We start from the raw sequence: 19,684 nt of genomic DNA, 5'->3' as shown, positions 1-19,684 counted from the left end.
TTTCCTTTTAATCAGCATTAGGGTTTTAAACCCTAAACTGAATTTTTCCTTTAGTCAGCATTAGGGTTTTAAACCCTAAACTAAACTTTTCCCATTCAGCCAACATTAGGGTTTTAAACCCTAAACTGAGATTTTCCATGCAATCAGCATTAGGGTTTTAAACCCTAAACTGAATTTTTCCTTTAGTCAGTATTAGGGTTTTAAACCCTAAATTGAACTTTTTTCCTTTCAGCCAGCATTAGGGTTTTAAACCCTAAACTGAGCTTTTCCATGCAGTCAGCATTAGGGTTTTAAACCCTAAACTGACCCTTTTCCTTTAATCAGCATTAGGGTTTTAAACCCTAAACTGAACTTTTTTCCATTCAGCCAGCATTAGGGTTTTAAACCCTAAACTGAGCTTTTCCATGCAATCAGCATTAGGGTTTTAAACCCTAAACTGAATTTTTCCTTTAGTCAGCATTAGGGTTTTAAACCATAAACTGAACTTTTTTCCATTCAGCCAGCATTAGGGTTTTAAACCCTAAACTGAGCTTTTCCATGCAATCAGCATTAGGGTTTTAAACCCTAAACTGAATTTTTCCTTTAGTTAGCAATAGGGTTTTAAACCCTAAACTGAACTTTTTTCCTTTCAGCCAGCATTAGGGTTTTAAACCCTAAACTGAGCTTTTCCATGCAGTCAGCATTAGGGTTTTAAACCCTAAACAAACCTTTTTCCTTTAATCAGCATTAGGGTTTTAAACCCTAAACTGAACTCTTTCCTTTCAGCCAGCATTAGGGTTTTAAACCCTAAACTGAGCTTTTCCATGCAATCAGCATTAGGGTTTTAAACCCTGAACTGAATTTTTCCTTTAGTCAGCATTAGGGTTTTAAACCCTAAACTGAACTTTTTTCCATTCAGCCAGCATTAGGGTTTTAAACCCTAAACTGAGCTTTTCCATGCAATCAGCATTAGGGTTTTAAACCCTGAACTGAATTTTTCCTTTAGTCAGCATTAGGGTTTTAAACCCTAAATTGAACTTTTTTCCTTTCAGCCAGCATTAGGGTTTTAAACCCTAAACTGAGCTTTTCCATGCAATCAGCATTAGGGTTTTAAACCCTAAACTGAATTTTTCCTTTAGTCAGCATTAGGGTTTTAAACCCTAAACTGAACTTTTTTCCATTCAGCCAGCATTAGGGTTTTAAACCCTAAACTGAGCTTTTCCATACAATCAGCATTAGGGTTTTAAACCCTAAACTGAGCTTTTCCATGCAATCAGCATTAGGGTTTTAAACCCTAAACTGAATTTTTCCTTTAGTCAGCATTAGGGTTTTAAACCCTAAACTGAACTTTTTTCCATTCAGCCAGCATTAGGGTTTTAAACCTTAAACTGAGCTTTTCCATGCAATCAGCATTAGGGTTTTAAACCCTAAACTGAATTTTTCCTTTAGTCAGCATTAGGGTTTTAAACCCTAAACTGAACTTTTTCCATTCAGCCAGCATTAGGGTTTTAAACCCTAAACTGAGCTTTTCCATGCAGTCAGCATTAGGGTTTTAAACCCTAAACTGAATTTTTCCTTTTAGTTAGCATTAGAGTTTTAAACCCTAAACTGAACTTTTCCTTTAGTCAGCATTAGGGTTTTAAACCCTAAACTGAACTTTTTCCATTCAGCCAGCATTAGGGTTTTAAACCCTAAACTGAGCTTTTCCATTTAGTCAGCATTAGGGTTTTAAACCCTAAACTGAACTTTTTCCATTCAGCCAGCATTAGGGTTTTAAACCCTAAACTGAGCTTTTTCCATTCAGCCAGCATTAGGTTTTAAACCATAAACTGAGCTTTTTCCTTTCAGCCAGCATTAGGGTTTTAAACCCTAAACTGAGCTTTTCCATTTAGTCAGCATTAGGGTTTTAAACCCTAAACTGAACTCTTTCCATTCAGCCAGCATTAGGGTTTTAAACCCTAAACTGAGCTTTTTCCTTCCAGTCAGCATTAGGGTTTTAAACCTTAAACTGAATTTTTCCTTTCAGTCAGAATTAGGGTTTTAAACCCTGAACTGAACTTTTCCATTTAGTCAGCATTAGGGTTTTAAACCCTAAACTGAACTCTTTCCATTCAGCCAACATTAGGGTTTTAAACCCTAAACTGAGCTTTTTCCATGCATGTCAGCATTAGGGTTTTAAACCCTAAATTGAACTCTTTCCTTTAGTCAGCATTAGGGTTTTAAACCCTGAACTGAAATTTTTCCTTTAATCAGCCTTAGGATTTTAAACCCTAAACTGAACTTTTTCCATTCAGCCAGCATTAGGGTTTTAAACCCTAAACTGAGCTTTTTCTTTCCAGTCAGCATTAGGGCTTTAAACCCTAAACTAAACTTTTCCTTTCAGTCAGCATTAGGGTTTTAAACCCTAAACTGAACTTTTCCCTTTCAGTCAACATTAGGGTTTTAAACCCTAAACTGAACTCTTTCCTTTAGTCAGCATTAGGGTTTTAAACCCTGAACTGAACTTTTTCCTTTAATCAGCCTTAGGGTTTTAAACCCTAAACTGAACTTTTTCCATTCAGCCAGCATTAGGGTTTTAAACCCTAAACTGAGTTTTTCCTTCCAGTCAGCATTAGGGCTTTAAACCCTAAACTGAACTTTTCCTTTCAGTCAGCATTAGGGTTTTAAACCCTAAACTGAACCTTTCCCTTTCAGTCAGTATTAGGGTTTTAAACCCTAAACTGAACTTTTTCCTTTAATCAGCATTAGGGTTTTAAAACCCTAAACTGAACTTTTCCTTTAGTTAGCATTAGGGTTTTAAACCCTAAATTGAATTTTTCCTTTGGTCAGCATTAGGGTTTTAAACCCTAAACTGAACTTTTCCCAGTTGGTCAGTATTAGAGTTTCAACTCTAAACTGAACCTTTCCCCAGCTAGTCGATATTAGGGCTCCAACCCTGAACTGAGCATGCATATCCTCTTTCATCAATTTTATGAACTTCCTGGCGAATAATTCACGAAATTTTCCTAGTGAAACTGGGGCAGAAAATTTCGTTCATTTGTTTTTCCCGCAGGTCTAACCTCGAGCCACACGGATCGAAACGACCCACAAGATGAGTCTCAACTCAGAATCTAAGAAGAAAAAGAAAAAAGATGTCCCGAGACACCGGAGAAAATGGAAGGCGGATCGCTCCAAGATTTGATCAAGGTCCCGAGTTCTACCTACCCCGTCATATTCAGTATCGCAGAAATAAATAGGCGCCTACAACTTGCAAGCATCAAGATTCAGATCGGAGTCTACAAGCAGAATCAGCTAAGACCCAAGATCAAGTCGCAAAAGAATCATAGATAGGAATCTTGTAACTAGCAGTTGACATGCATATAAGTGTTTAGTTCAATTTCAATTTTTCTTTGGTTGTAATAAGGCGGTCAGTAAAGCAGCGGTGACAACAGCAACAGCAGTAACAGCAAGCATTGCAATCCCATGGTAGTCCCAGCTACCCAAAGTTTCCCGAACTACATTAACCTGATTCCCCTTTAGCCAGGGATATGTAGGAAAACTTTGAAGCAGAGGTTCGGTTAAATCTTTTTCAAAAAAAAAAAATGCTTCACACGGAGTACCCGGATAGGCAAAAATCGCTCACTTTATCTTTGCGCGAAAACCCTTCGTGTCTTCGGGCAAAGAGGGGCAGTTGTAAGCACGTGATTTTTGCCCTATATGAGAAATACTCCCAGAAAATGCAAAATAAAATGATTTTCCTTGGTGTGCAATTTTGAGTATTTTTGTGATATTTTTGGATAATTATTTGTATTTGTCTGTGTTTGCTTATTTGTTAAATTAATAAAAAATATAAAAATATGTCGCATTTTGCATGTAGGATTTCATTCTACAATTGTTAGTAATTAAATTAGTTTTACAAAAATTAAAATTACAAAAAATAGGCATCTTTTGCATTTTTAGCATTTAATGTCCAAATGAACAATTTTATGCTTAATTATTACTTAATTGTGCGTTAATTGTTATTGGGAGTTAATTTGCGATTTTATAACTTAATTTAGTTCTTAATAATAATTTAAGTATTTTTATAATTTAGTTTTAGAAAATAAAAGAAGAAAAGATAACAAAAATACAAATAAAAATCGGATTGGGCCACTTCTTCAATTTTCAACCCCAGGCCCAAACATTTGTCCAACCTTCTCCATGACCCAGTCCATCTCCACATGGGTTGACCCGGTCCACCCCATTAACCCAATCCATAACCCAATACCCCTATCTTGCATTTCAAAGACACAAAAGAAAAGAAAAAAAAGAAAGAACAAAAAAACCCTAAAAAAGAGACCTAAACCATCCGCCCCCATTTTTGGTTTCTTCTTCTCCAAAAACACAAAACACCCCAAGCCATCCATGGCTACCCCCACTTCCACACGAGCAGCTCCCATGGCTGCCTCCCTATCGACAACACATGCACACACAAGCTCCACCTCCCTCGCGTCCAAGTAAACCCCGCGACTGCTGCGTCTCCGCCGAGCTCAAGCTTGAGCTCGACGTCCATGGTCGCCACTGCTGCGTCGTCGTCGTCAACTACCATCACGTCCAAACAGACCCAGCTGCCCCCGACCTCGTTCCAGCTTCATCGGAGCTCATCGCTGCTACTCCTCCGGCAAACGCCACTATTTCAGCAGATACTACTGCGTCTTCCCGTTCCAAACGTGTAGCGGGATGCTGCTGCGGTGTTCTTCGCCGTTGGTTGCTGCTGTACTGCTGCTTTCACTTCATCTTCTTCAGCTTGAGCAAATGTTTAGATATTTCATGCCGAGACTGCTTCGTTTGGTCGAGACTGCTTCGCCTTCGCGCGAACAACTGAACGAACCTCCATTGATACGGCGTCGACCACTAGCCCTCATGACTGCTGCCCGTTCTGCCATGGACGTCGTCCACAGCTGCCTTTGCTGCTTCACTTTTGCCGTGCCAACTGCAGATATAGCTTCGGCGTGGATTCAGTTGTCAACTGCCGATATAGCTTCTTAAGTTCGTTCATCGTCGTGTGGTCGAACTTTGGTCGAAGTTCGTCGAGTCAGTCCATACATATTTCATGTCAGTCCGGTTAGTAGATTTTTGAGTTTTATTTTGTCCGTATTTTGTTTTGATATTTTCGAATCTAAAATCGGCAAATGTTTGTTTTGTTCATGTAAAATCGGTAAATATTTGATTTTTGGTTTTGTTCATGTTCATGTGTTTTAGTTGAATTAATTTTCAGATTTCAAATGGAAGTTAATTAGTTATTTTTCATGTTTATTTCATGTTTGTATTATTGTTTAAGTGAATATTTGTTAGTTTAATGTTTGCTAGATTCAAATTGAAATTTAATTGATTATTTCTTCAATTTGTTTCATGTTGTTATGTATTTTCCAGAAAATATTAATGTTGTTTGAGTCATGTGAATCCGTCATGTTTTGTTGTTTGAAAAATAGATTTAATTCATGTTCATCTTTGTTTGAAGTTCATGATTAAATCCAGTGATTTAATGTGAGTTTATATTTGTCTTTGATTTGTTAATTTAGTATTTTGTTGTTTGTATTGTTGTGTTCTTGCTCATACATTCATGGTCTAAATTAACCAGGATTGGTTCCCGATATGGTTAATTCATTCCATTGATTTTGAGTTGTTGTTGTTCATCGTGTTCATATAATTGTTGTTGAAGATTGTTGAGAAATTGGTCATCTTGACTATATTTTGGTCAAGTTATGATTAATTGAGTGTTTAGAGCAGAGGGGTAATTTGGTAAATTGCATTGCATTCGGGGATAGATTTGTAATTACAATAAGGTCGGAGGGGTAATTTGGTAATTGAACATTATTTTGATTCTTTATGTTAAGCATGGGGGACAAATATAATGGGGTGGGGTTTTTGATATATTTGTTTAATATAATGGGGGACAAGACAAAACATAATGGGGATGAATCTTGCACTTGTTTAATGTAGGCATGGGGGACATATTGTAATGGGTTGGTAATGTGGCATTTATTTAATGTAGGCATGGGGGACATATGGTAATGGGTTGGGAATGTGATATTTATTTAAAGAAGACATTTAATAGTGGGACACAACATGCCATTGGGGGAATAATTTGGGGTTGAGAATGGAAGACTTGTCTTGCTATATATAGAGTCATTCTTGACATTAAAAGAGGGGATTTTGGGGGGGGGGAGAGAAAAGGAGTTGAATATTATTGAGAGGATTTTTAGAGAGAGTTGACAGATTCTTTTTACACTTGAGAGTTGACATACTTTTATACTTGAGAGAGTTTGTGATAGTAAAAGAGAAAGACAATTTGAACTTTCACTCGAACAATTCTGTTTGCTTTTCTTCGAGTGTTATTCAAAAGTCAGAAACTACTGCATCTCGTATCTTTTCTCTCTTCTGCTTTGACTGCGATTGTACTTTTGCACTGCTGAGTTTTCAATCTGTTACTGGGTTATTCTACTGGTTGTTACTGGTTTTGCGGTGTTGCTGAACCTGCTGTTGCCGCGTTATTACTGTTGCTGACTCCTACTTCTTTTGTTCTTGTACTGCTGTTTCCAGGTACACATTTGTACACTCTTGGCTTGAAGCGAAAAAATGAAATATTAATCAGGCTCCTGTTCCTGTTGAATTCTTTTGTTTGGATCTGTGTTTGAATATTAATTTTCCTCTCTTTGTATAAAAATGTAGTCGATTAATTAATGAGTAATGAGGCTGCATATGTATGATTTCTTCATCTAATAATGCTAGTTTAAATTACTTGAAGAATAGTTAATCGGCTTTGATATTATTGTGTATCCCTCTCATGTTCCAGCATTAGTAAATAATAGAATATAAAAATGAAAGCAGTTTTTCTTTGTACAAACTCGATCGCAATTTTCCAATCGCATTAGCCGTAAACTAATAACTAATAGGTTACGTTTTCAGCATGTAAATAATTAAGAGATTTTCTTTTATTTTTAGAGACGAACTTAATAGAAAATATAGTCACTATAGGTTTATCCTTTAAAATAAAAATGAGACGAGCCTCGCCAAATGAATCACAAATCGCCGGGTCCCTCAATAATTGATCATAATAAATACTTAGAATTTGGGATGGACTGTTTAGTGAATTCCACTGCCTTCCCCAAAGATAATAACGCGTTAGACTTTTTAGGCGCGACTTAATTAAATTACATTCTTAAATTCGGGTGCGCATTTATGTGACCCAAATTCAAATCTCAACGGAGTCGAAATATGTTAACAACTACGGGTGCATTGATTGTGACGTGGTTCGAGATGCATTTTCACGACGTTGCAATTCTATAAAAATAAATGATAATAATAAAAGCGGTTTAAACTTAATAAAAGCACGTAAGTCATAACATGTATTTAAATCAGATATTTAGCCATTATAACAATTTAAGCGACCGTGCTAGAACCACGGGATTCGAGGGTGCCTAACACCTTCCCTCGGGTCAACAGAATTCCTTACTTAGAATTTCTGGTTCGCAGACTTCATTTGGAAAAGTCGAAAATTTCCTCGATTTGGGATTCAAGATAAACCGGTGACTTGGGACACCAAAAGCCAAACCTTTCCCAAGTGGCGACTCTGAATTAAATAAATAATCCCATTTCGAATATTGTCACTTAAATTGGAAAAACTCCCCTCGCGCATTTATCCTTCGGGGCCGGGCGCACAAAAAGGAGGTGTGACATGTCTGTGCCGCTTGAATTTGAAGCAATGTCATCCACAAAGACACCAGCGCCAATTGAGGTTGAATTCATGTCTCTGGCAAATGCACCCACACCGTTTTAAGTTGCAGTCTTGTCGGCCAAGGCACATGCTCCATTCGAAGTAAGGATAGCCACGCCGATCCTAGTGGAGATGTCAACCATGACACCATTCTATACAAATGTTGTACCTTGGGACTATATAGCCGAGGAAAGAAGGAAAGGCAAGGTCAGGATTGATGAAGCTATCGCAGCACAGGGTATGACAAGAACTGGTAGAGTCTATACCCCTGAACATCTAGCTGAATCAAGCAAGCAGACCTCCAATCGGCCACCCCTCATTAAGACAAGTCAGGACGATTTTTGGATTCAGTCATCGACCAGTTAAACAAGACGCCAGCACAAATGTCCATTCTCTCTTTGCTGCAAAATTTTGAGGCACACAAGAATGCTCTGTTAAAGGTGCTAAGTGAGGCATACATACCAAGCAATATCAATGGCGGGGAAATCACTAACATGGTAGGAAAAGTGCTGGAAAGCCATAAGATCACCTTTCATGAGGACTAGCTGCCATCTGAAGGGTTGGGGCACAACAAGGCATTACACATCACTATGCAATGCAAAGATTATTTCATCACTAGAATCCTGATCGATGGAGGTTCCAGTCTTAACATTTGTCCGCTGGTAACACTCAAGAAGCTGGTTAAAGGACTATACGAGATAAAAGATTGAGCAATCAATGTGAAAGCCTTCGATGGTTCTCAGAGGTCCACCATTGGTGAGATTATTCTATGCTTGCAGATGGGACCAACCTGGTTCAAGGTCGATTTCCAGGTGATAGATGTACCGACATCTTACAACTTGCTGTTGGGACGGCCATGGATTCATGTTGTTGGGGTCGTAGCTTCAACTCTACATCAAGTAGTAAAATTTGAATGGAATCACTAGGAAAGTGATCATTCATGACGACGGTAGCAACCCTATATACAGTCGCCAAACCATTCCGGTGATCGAGGGAAGAAGGAAGTTGGGTGGAGAAACTTACCACCACATCAAATAGGTCAATGCTATCAACAAAGACAAATGGTAGGATAACAAAATCGAGAGTATACTTAATTGGAGTGGGTACGAACCTGGCAAAGGGCTCGACAAAAACCTCCAAAAAGTGTCAAAACCCATAAAACTCAAGAAACATGGCACTACTTTCGGTCTGGGATATGAATACACATAGGAAGAGTTCAATGACTGGTCGCCACCACGGCGCGGTCCTTACTGTCCACTAGAGCAGCCAATACTACATCTGGAGCAGACCTTCCAATAGGCCGTCATTATTTATGGGTCAGACGAAGAAGAAGCATTGGCTGCGGTGAAGAACTTGTTCCTAGAAGACAATGCCATGGATTGTTGTGTTGTTCTCGAGGAGGAGGGGTAAGGCCCTTCCATACAGGTCGTAAGCAGAGGGGAACGCCTCAATAACTAGACCATTAGGACAACTAGATCCCAACGAGCCTCGGGGTAGCAAGGCTAAAACAAGTATCATGCACTGTTTTATTTACTAAATGATTTTCCTTTCGCATTTTGATTCCCGCAATAAGATCTCCAATATTCAAAACAATTATGCAATTTATCAAAGCATTTTGACTTTTTTTATGAATCAACACTCATTATTATTTTTCTCTCATTACTTTACTTAAACAACATTACTATTACTTATCTTGATGAATCAATGACTGTGACATGCAATGAGATAATGCAACAAACGGATATTGATTCAGAAGAAGATGACATACCAGAGGAGGTTGTCATAGAAGTTGAGAACAGACCTAAGTCCAACCTAGACAAGACATAAATTGTTAACCTGGGAGATGCAGAGAACGTCAAAGAAACACGAATCAGTGTTCATTTATCGCTGTCAGAAAAGAAGGAATACACATAATTTCTAAGGGAATACAAGGACATATTCGCCTGGTCGTATGATGACATGACTGGTCTAAGTACGTCTATTGTGGCTCACAAACTGCCAACCGATCCAACATGTCCACCGGTAAAGCAAAAGCTCAGAAAGTTCAAGCCTGATATGAGTTTGAAAATCAAGGAAGAAGTCACTAAGCAAGTCAAAGCTAAGGTTCTCAGGGTAGTAGAATACCCGACATGGTTAGCCAACATCATGCCAATGCCAAAGAAGGATGGGAAAGTCAGAGTCTGTGTAGACTACCGGGATCTCAACCGGGCCAGTCTAAAAGATGACTTCCCTTTTCCAAATATACATATCCTTATTGATAATTGCGCCAAGCATGAGCTGCAGTCATTTGTAGATTGTTTTGCTGTTATCATCCGATTTGGATGGATAAAGAAGATGCTGAGAAAACGACTTTCATTATATCGTGGGGAATGTACTGTTACAAGATGGTGTTGTTTGGGTTAAAGAATACCGGGGCCACCTACATGAGGGCCATGACTATTATTTTCCATGATATGATACAGAAGGAGATTGAGGTGTATGTAGATGATGTCATCATCAAGTCCAAGAAGGCCACTAATCATATGGAATATTTGAGGAAGTTCTTCAATAGATTGCAAAGGTACAACTTGAAACTGAATCCCGCAAAGTGCACATTTGGGGTTCTTGCTGGAAAATTGCTTGGGTTCATTGTGATTCGCCGAGGAATAGAATTGGATCCATCAAAAGTCAAAGCCATCCAAGAACTACCACCGCCAAAGAACAAGAATGATGTGATGAGTTTCTCGGGAAGACTAAACTCCATCAGCCGGTTCATAACACAGTCCACAGTTATCTGTGAGCCATTCTTTAAGATGTTGAAGAAGGACGCCACCACAAAATGGACCGAAGACTACCAAAAAGCCTTTGACAGAATCAAGGAGTACTTGTCAACACCACCAATCTTGGTCCCGCTTGAGCCAGGTATACCCTTATTACTCTACCTTGCAGTATTGGATGGAGCTTTCGGTTGCGTTCTGGGGCAGCATGATGAAACAGGAAGGAAGGAGCAAGCTATCTATTACCTCAGTAAGAAGTTCACCCCGTACGAGGCCCGGTATTCTCTGTTAGAGTGCACCTGTTGTGCTTTGACTTGGGTAGCTCAGAAACTTAGGCATTATTTTTGTGCCTATACCACATATCTCATATCAAGGATGGATCCTTTGAAGTACATCTTCCAGAAGCCCATGCCCACTGGCAAGCTATCCAAGTGGCAAATCCTGTTGAGTGAATTTGACATTGTCTACGTGACTCAGAATGCAATCAAAGGACATGCACTAGCAGATCACCTTGCTAAAAATCCCGTGGATGGAGAATACAAATCTTTGAAAACATATTTTCCTGACGAAGAGGTGTCATTCATAGGAGAAGACATCGCAGAATCCTATGATGGTTGGAGAATATTTTTCGATGGAGTGACGAACTTCAAAGGAGTTGGCATAGGAGCCGTCCTAGTATCAGAAACCGGTCAACATTATTCGCTGTCTGCCAAACTCAGGTTTCCCTGCACCAACAACATGGTCGAGTACGAAGCATGCATCTTAGGGCTCAAGATGGCCATTGACATGAACATTCAAGAGTTGCTAGTGATTGGAGATTCAAACCTACTCATACATTAGGTGCGTAAAGAATGGGCAACCAAGAACTCCAAGATATTCTCGTATCTGCATCATGTATAGGAATTGAGGAAAAGGTTCACGAAGACGGAGTTCCAACATGTTCCCAGAATCTAGAATGAGTTCGACGATGCATTGGCTACCGTGTCATCTATGATACAACATCCAGACAAAAACTTCATTGATCCTACTCTAGTAAAGATCTATGATTAGCCAGCTTATTGTGCCCATGTTGAAGAAGAAACAGATGGAAAACCTTGGTTTCATGATGTCTAGGAATATTTGGCAAAAGGAGAGTACCCAGAGCTTGCAAATCCTATTTAGAAACGCACACTTCGGAGATTGTCCAACAACTTCTTTTACAATGGAGGAATCTGTATAGAAGAACTCCCGATTTGGGACTATTAAGGTGTGTCGACACCAAGGAAGCATCCAAGCTACTAGAGGAAATTCACGTTGGGACCTACGGTCCACATATGAACTATTTCATCTTAGCAAAAAAGATACTCCGAGCTGGTTACTTTTGTCCGCGACCGCATTGTTTGTTGATTCGGAATTCCATAGTCAATTATTACTGATAATGGCTCCAACCTCAACAACGACTTGATGAAAGCTATGTGTGAAACCTTCAAGATCAAACACAAGAATTCCACAGCATATAGGCCGTAGATGAATGGAGTTGTAGAAGCCGCCAACAAGAATATCAAGAAGATATTGAGGAAAATGATAGAGAAGCATAAGTAGTGGCACGAGAAGTTATCATTTGCTTTATTAGGGTATCGCACCACCGTCCGCACATCAACTGGGGAAACCCCCTATATGAAGGTTTACGATACAGAGGTAGTCATTCCCGCTGAGGTAGAAATTCCCTCCCTAAGGATCATGCAGGAAGCTGAGCTCGACGACGCAGAGTGGGTAAAAAGTCGTTATGTGCAACTAGCCCTTATAGATGGAAAAAGAATGAATGCAGTTTGCCATGGTCAACTTTATTAGAACAGAATGTCCAGAGCCTTCAACAAAAGATTCAAGCCAAAACGGTTAGCACCAGTGCAACTGGTGTCAAAGAAAATTTTCCCGTATCAAGATGAAGCCAAAGGGAAGTTCTCTCCCAACTGGTAGGGTTCATACATGGTTCATCGGCTTCTGACAGGAGGAGCCCTCATACTCGCAGAAATGGACGAAGAAGTTTGGCCAAAACCGATCAATTCAGATGCAGTCAAGCGTTACTATGTGTAATTTTCATGCTTTCCTCATCGATGTAATTGAACTATGCCTAATTTGATTCCCGTTTAAGAGGGGATACGTAGGCAACCCTCTGGGTTCGGTCACAACTCAATAAAAAGTTCATTCCCCCTCCCCCCCCCGCCGCAATTGGAAACTAGGGCAGAATTTTGAGGAGGACCCTCAAAATTCCATAGCAAGAGAGGTTGCAATGTCCTGAACTACGTCGCAGTCGTCGGTTCATCTAAAAATTATACACTTATGTCATACTTTCACAAAATCATGTCTGTTTGTTATTGAAATTGTTTTGTTTAGCAATGCTACCCCAACGATACATGCAGTATCACCATATCAAAGCCGAGCAGGTCAAGCAGAGCCAGCGAGGGTACGAACTAACCTCCCCCATTTTGCAAAACTCATGATTTTTCATTAGATGTAGGCACTTGGATTGCAAAACCATCAAACATACTATACACTCATGAGATGAACGTTGTTCAAGAATACAACTCTCAGAACCGTTGTATTTATTCACATTTGCTATCCACACACAACAGTGTCCCAGCAGGCACAATGTCCCCAGCAGTCACAATATCGCAGTCTGCTATCAGCTAAGAAAGCTTATTACCATTTTCCATTTTATTTCTTGCATAAGGCTACTATTCTGCCATCCGAGACTAAACACTCTCCATCTGCATTTTCGCATTGCATAAGGCTACTATTCTGCCTTCCGAGACTAAACGATGTCTCCATCTATATTTCTGCATTACATAAGGCTACTATTCTGCCTTCCAAGACTAAACACTATTTCCATCTGCATTTCCGCATTGCATAAGGCTACTATTCTGCCTTTCGAGACTAAACACTGTCTCCATCTGCATTTTCGCATTACATAAGGCTACTATTCTATCTTCCGAGGTTAAGCTCTACCTCCATCTGCATCTACATGGCTGAAAGATCGCCACCTATTGCGTTGCATGACTGAAAGATCACCACATCTACATCTCATGGGCTGAAAGATCGCCACCTACCGCATTTGGCTGAAAGATCACCGCATGGCTGAAAGATCGCCACTTATTGCATCTCATGGGCTGAAAGATCACCACACACTACATTTCATAGGTTGAAAGATCGCCAAATCATCCAAAGGCGTCATCGTTCGGAGGCACCATTTTCATATCCCGAGAACACCATGTCATGGCCTAAGGATCCCTTTTAGTTTTTTGCATATCATTATTGAAAGGCATCATGGTTCGGAGGCACCATCCTCATATCCCAAGAGCATCATTTCATGGCCTACGAATCCTTTATTTCATGCTTCATGGCCCAGGACATCTTTGTCTAAGGACATCATTCTCATCGTCCGAAGACAACATTCATGGTGCGGCGGGAGTGTGCATCATGTTTAAATTTACGCACAGTATATGCTTGTATTGCCTATTTGCAGGTAAACTAGCAGGAAATGGCCATCTTGGCAGGAGCGATCTCGCTCCAGTTCCCGCAGCCCTATTAGACCTTAACCATTCATCCCGTCCTGGATATTGCGTCTGTTCTTGAAAAGTCTCCATCGACATACTCCGCCGATAGATCCTGAACTACATCTATCCTGATTCATGTAAAACCAAGGATATGTAGGCAACTCAGATGCCAGGGCACGACCTAAACCTCTTCGAACTATTGCGCTCAGTCAAAATTAGCCATCATATCTTTACCCGACAACTCTTTCATCCTTCCCGGGTAAAGAGGGGCAGCTGTTGATACCCAATTTTTCCCAATATATTTTCAAAACAGCATGTGTATGCATGTATAAGTATGTCCAAATATTTTATTATTTTTCCTTATTTTTTAAAGGTTTTTTAACCAATTTATTCCGCTATTTTTATTCATAAAAACCCAATAATAATTCCCAAAATTATCTTTTTGGTGATTCATTTATTGGATTCTTATATTTGTACTAAAATATAGCTAAGATATTTTTGCGTATTTTTACAAATCTATTTAGTATTTTTAAGGCTAAATTGCATATAATTGCAATATTAGCCCCTTTTAATATTTAATTGCATTTATATTTATAAAAATTAAGTCCAATATTTTTAAATTGATAATTATGTGTTATAAATCATTTTAGTACCTTTAATTTGTTTCCAGAAATGAATTTGTTATTTTTTATAATTTTAAAAGGGGAAATTGGCTATTTAAATAATAGCCCAAATTCATTTCAATCATAGCCTAAATGCTACCCCAATTTTAACCCAATTCTCGACCTAATTGAACTCATCGGACCAGGCCCAAACCCAGTTTCATAAACCGCCCCACTTACCCGTTTTAATCCAGGTCGTTGATCACTCAGATCAACGGCCAATAGTCGCCCTTGCCTTAATTAATTCCAAACGACCCCAAAACCCTATCATTTCTCACTTACCGCCGCCTTAGAATCCCCTTCCTCTCAAACACTCTCTACAACACCACTCAAACCCTAGCCGCCGCCACCCTAATCTGCCCTAATCCATGGCCTTCCGAGGTCATCGGAGACCTGTACCAGCCTTCCCTAGCTCCTATGTGTTTGTCCTTATGGTTTCAAGGCCAGACTATGAAGAGCTCTGGTCTAGTCTTCGTTCGATTTTAGTTCATGGCCCTTCTCCGGTCATTTTTAACCTTTCTCCGGCCGGCCATGGTCATACGAGTCAGACCTTTGACTCTCCTCGTTAGATCGGTAACTTTCGAAGCCTTTCTCATCTTTTCTGGGTTTTCTGAAACCCTAATCTCTAAGGTCTTTTCAATTTCTTTCAGATCCACTTTAGATCTATGCTTGCTCTAAACTTTTAAGCATCTTCTCGAAGTTTCTACAATTTTGCTTTCAAAAACGACTCTTTGTCTTTTTTCAATTAGGGTTTTTTCCTATTAAGTTATTTCAAAATCTCTTCTCTGACTTTTAATATGTTTAAGATGTGTGTTTGTTTGTTTAAAATCTTGCTTGACTTATCTGTTTACCATCTTTCGAACTCGTTGTTGTTGAAAACCCTAAATTCTTGTGGGTCTCAGTCGAGTTCTAAAAGATGTTTGTTAGATAAGTGTTTGTTTGGTTAAGTTTTGTTTGATCTATTTTTAGGGCTCGAATATTGTTGAAAACCTTGTGGCTTTAGGTCTGAAACTGTTCGTTTAAATGCCTAACTCAATTTGAAGTTCCTTGTTTCAGAATCCCTTTTCCTTTATGTGATTCCTCTGACTTTGGGTTTCTACTATCTTTAAAACTTGACTATGCTTGAAACCCTAACTTTTCAAAAGGTTTCTCATCTATTAGTGTGAGACCTTTGCATGCTTCTGATACTCTATTTTTTCTTCACTATTGATTCAATGTGACTTGACCTACTTGACTAATATGCTTCGAATGTTTGCTTTACTACTAGCTTATTTCTGGCACTATTGCATGTTTGTGATTATCTCTTTTGTTTGGCCTCGCATGTCTGATCACCCTATTCACTTTATTTATATGCTAAAATTTCTTCCTTGATTAATCTTCACCTTGTGACTGATGTCTAAAGTTTCCCTTTTATGAACCCTGATTTCACTCGCCCGTTCAAAATTGATTGATTCTTTTCTCGTTATTGTAATATTTACCTTGCTGAATCTATTTCCAAAATAAGTATATTCTGTACTTAGACTTGATTACTTACTGAATGTTTGTAGTACTTCTTTTATGGCAATAATTAGTCTGTATCTAAATTGATCTCTTTCCTTATTTGAATCTGTTAAACAGTGATTCCTTAATTAAAGGGAATCATCTGTGTAATTGATTTTGACCTATGATTGTTTCCATGTTTGTATCTTATTACTTTTCCTTCACTTGTTTTCAAAAAACTATAAATACCATGCACCCCCTTTCTTTCAAAGACACGAACCAATTGAGTTCAAAAACACACACTTCACTCAAACTCTCTCTCTTTTCTCTGTTACTACTTGTGTTGCTACTTTGTCTAGTCGGGTGAAAGCCAAGGCTAGGCTGTGGGAAATTTGCCTAAATTTTTCTTTCTACATTTGCTTTCTTTACTGGTATATCCTAATTACTCTTCCAGCATCAATAACAACATGTTTATTTACTAATTCCTTCACTCTTGCCTGTTTCCTGCTTATGTTTAGTCGAGTTTCATTATCAAGCATGCTATGATCTGCCCTTTCCTTTTTTTGAAATAATGTTTTCTCATGTATGAACCCCAATACCCTATACCCCCTATGTATTTGTATATTGGTTTGAGGGCATGTCAGCATCATACTTTGTTGTGCATGACCTAAACGTGACCCTCCCTGGGTGGTCATATGTTCCACATCCCCTATGTGTTTGGTATCTTTTGTTGGTTTGGGGCATGACAACATTGAACATTATTGTGCATGACCCAAACCTGATTCTCTGGGATCATAACCTCTATATCCCCTCTATATGTTATGTGTTTTGGTTGGTTTATAGGCATGACAACACCATCTATTACTGTGTGTGCCCAAACCTGGTCCCTGCCTAAGGATATATGCTCGTTCCAATGTATTTCCCAAACCCCTGACCCCTTTGTGCAATTGTTGATTCTGTGATTTTAGCTTTACTACTACTATTTTCAACTCACCCCTCTCCCCTCTCCATTCTCCACTTAGTTCTAAATCTCTACTCCTGCACTTCCACCATATTCTTAAACTTAAGTTCTGCCCCTCTTGTGTGAGCCTTGCCTTACGACCCATGAGCTCCCTCTGAACTTGGACACATAAGGGTTGGCCCTTCCACACTGCACTCATCTCTATTTGGTTAGGCAACTTGGGTGTGAGCACTGCCCGGGGTCCTCTTGAGACCCTTAAGGAACTTTGACACACTCAAGTCTAAGAAAGGCTTTGAAACAATGGCATTTGAGGTGGTTTATTCCATAACTCAGAGAGGAAGTCAAGAATCAGGGTTCCTCTGGTTGTAACTTTTCTTTTGTGCTTCCTTGATGTAATTCATTATCTAGTCTACAATAATTTTGTAATAAACATTTGGGGAATTGGATATTGAAAGGGACCGGGTAATTATGCAAGCTCAAGGGTAGATATCACGTCTATAGGATCTAAATTTCTGTATGTTCAATTCTGCAATTTATATATCATCTGTTGTTCTGCATGTTTAATTTTCCATCTAGATACCATGCCTATAAGATCCAATTTCATTAAATTTCTGAATGTTTTACATTTAGAGAATATGCCTATAGGACCTAAATTATGCATATTGAATCCCACATTTAGAGAACCTGTCTATAGGACTTGTCTTAATTTCTGCATTACCACACTTAAACACCATGCTTAGGAACTAACGGGCTAAAAATGAAATATCATTTTCAGTACTCCCTTTCGTAGAAATCATGCCTATAGGGATACCGCATGCTTCAATTCATGCTCGACTAGATATCATGTCTATAGGATTAAAATGAGCAACACTAGATATTCTGCCTATAGGATCTGAAACCAATTTAAAAACATTTTGGCTCTGAATCAGTTTTAAACAACCTTACTCTTTACTTTAACACGGTTTATAAAGCATGCCTATAGGATCCAAATCGTTCGTCTTCAATTGTTACTGTTTTGCTTCATTTTGAATAGATACCATGTTTAGAGGATCTCTCCTAAACGCTTAGGCAAGCCTTAGGTGATAACAACTAAAGAATTGAATCCGCCTTTGTTAATTTCTACAACCAACGGGCAGGCCTGATTCAGACTTCTTATCTGAGTTATGTAATAAACTGGTCTGCCTCAACAATTGAAATTTCCCTTACCTTAGTATGTTAAATTCATACCTTAGATGTATGTTTAACTCATGCTATTTATGTTCTATGTTTGAAGAGGTATACATGAGCCTTTTATTTGTTATATGTTTCCCATAATGTGCATCCCCTATCTGTTTTGTATGTCGCCTTAGCTTTTTCACCTTAAAAACCTAAAATCAGCCTAATATCCCTCCCCTTTAGGAATAGTAGTCATAAAATCCTCCCCTCTTTTCCTCTTTTATATTTTCAAGTATTTGTAGAAATTATAACCGTTTCTTCTCAAAATTCGCCTTTAATTGTTTTTAAACTCTTATGTGTTTAAACTTAAATCCCTTACTATTTGAGCCTGTATTTGTCTATTTAAATTGTACAAATTCACAATAAACTATCTGTCGGGGAACTACACTAGTGGATCCTGAGGGGTGCCTAACACCTTCTCCTTAGGATAATTTCAAGCCCTTACCCGATCTTTGGTTATCAAACAAGCTTAGGAGTAGATCTTATAGGTGTCCTAATACACCTTAAATCATTAGGTGGCGACTCTTCAAAAATGCAAAACCCAGTTCCCAAAAGGAATGAGTTGTCCCATACCAAATGTCACAAACCCGGTCTCCCAATTGCATAAAGAGGGAAAAAAGGGGGCGCGACACCTTCCAACTCAGGCAGTTTAGAGATTCACTAGGTAGCTGCACGGCGTTCGCAGCCCAGTGCTTCTCCCCTATCTTATTTTCTCTTGTTTTAGTTCTGCAATAGACTATGTAGACTCTTCCTATTTTTAATCAGTTATTAGATGTTCATGACTGGTGACACTCCGATGTCAGGCTGCATCGTTTTTCGCAAATTTTATTATTCACCTTTATTTTGGAATTATTCTTATGTTAAAGACTTAATTTGTATTTTTTTAATTTCTTAAAAATGAATGGATGTGTTTCGGGTGGCCTTGTCTTCACGAGATGCGCCATCACGGCCGGGTTTGGGTTTAGGGTCGTGACACCTTGTCCAAAATCCAACGGGATTTCCACAATCCCAATGGACACTATCATATTATGTGCATTACTTGGAGAAAATGTGCCAACATGTTGATCATTATTGCGTGAGTAGCCAAATCTGGAGGGGGAAAGGGCTAACCTTTGTTTGTTTGTAGAAAATGAAGCATGAAATCCCCATGTTTGCTATGGTCCAAAACATCCTACCTTTGCTACTTGACTGGTGGAAAGACCTTGCACCTTGTGACAAAAATCAATGCACGATCCCATGCTACAACCCGCAACACACAGAGTCTCCATCATATTCATTTATTTTATCATGTCTATTTTATATTCTAGACAGATGTTGTATTAGTATGGTACTCCCTAGTAGATGCTCATGTACTTGCGACACCA

The sequence above is a fragment of the Nicotiana sylvestris genome, chromosome 11 (assembly GCF_000393655.2).
Source record: "Nicotiana sylvestris chromosome 11, ASM39365v2, whole genome shotgun sequence".
NCBI classification, from domain to species: Eukaryota; Viridiplantae; Streptophyta; class Magnoliopsida; order Solanales; family Solanaceae; genus Nicotiana; species Nicotiana sylvestris.
Note: the sequence above shows the minus strand (reverse complement) of the source record.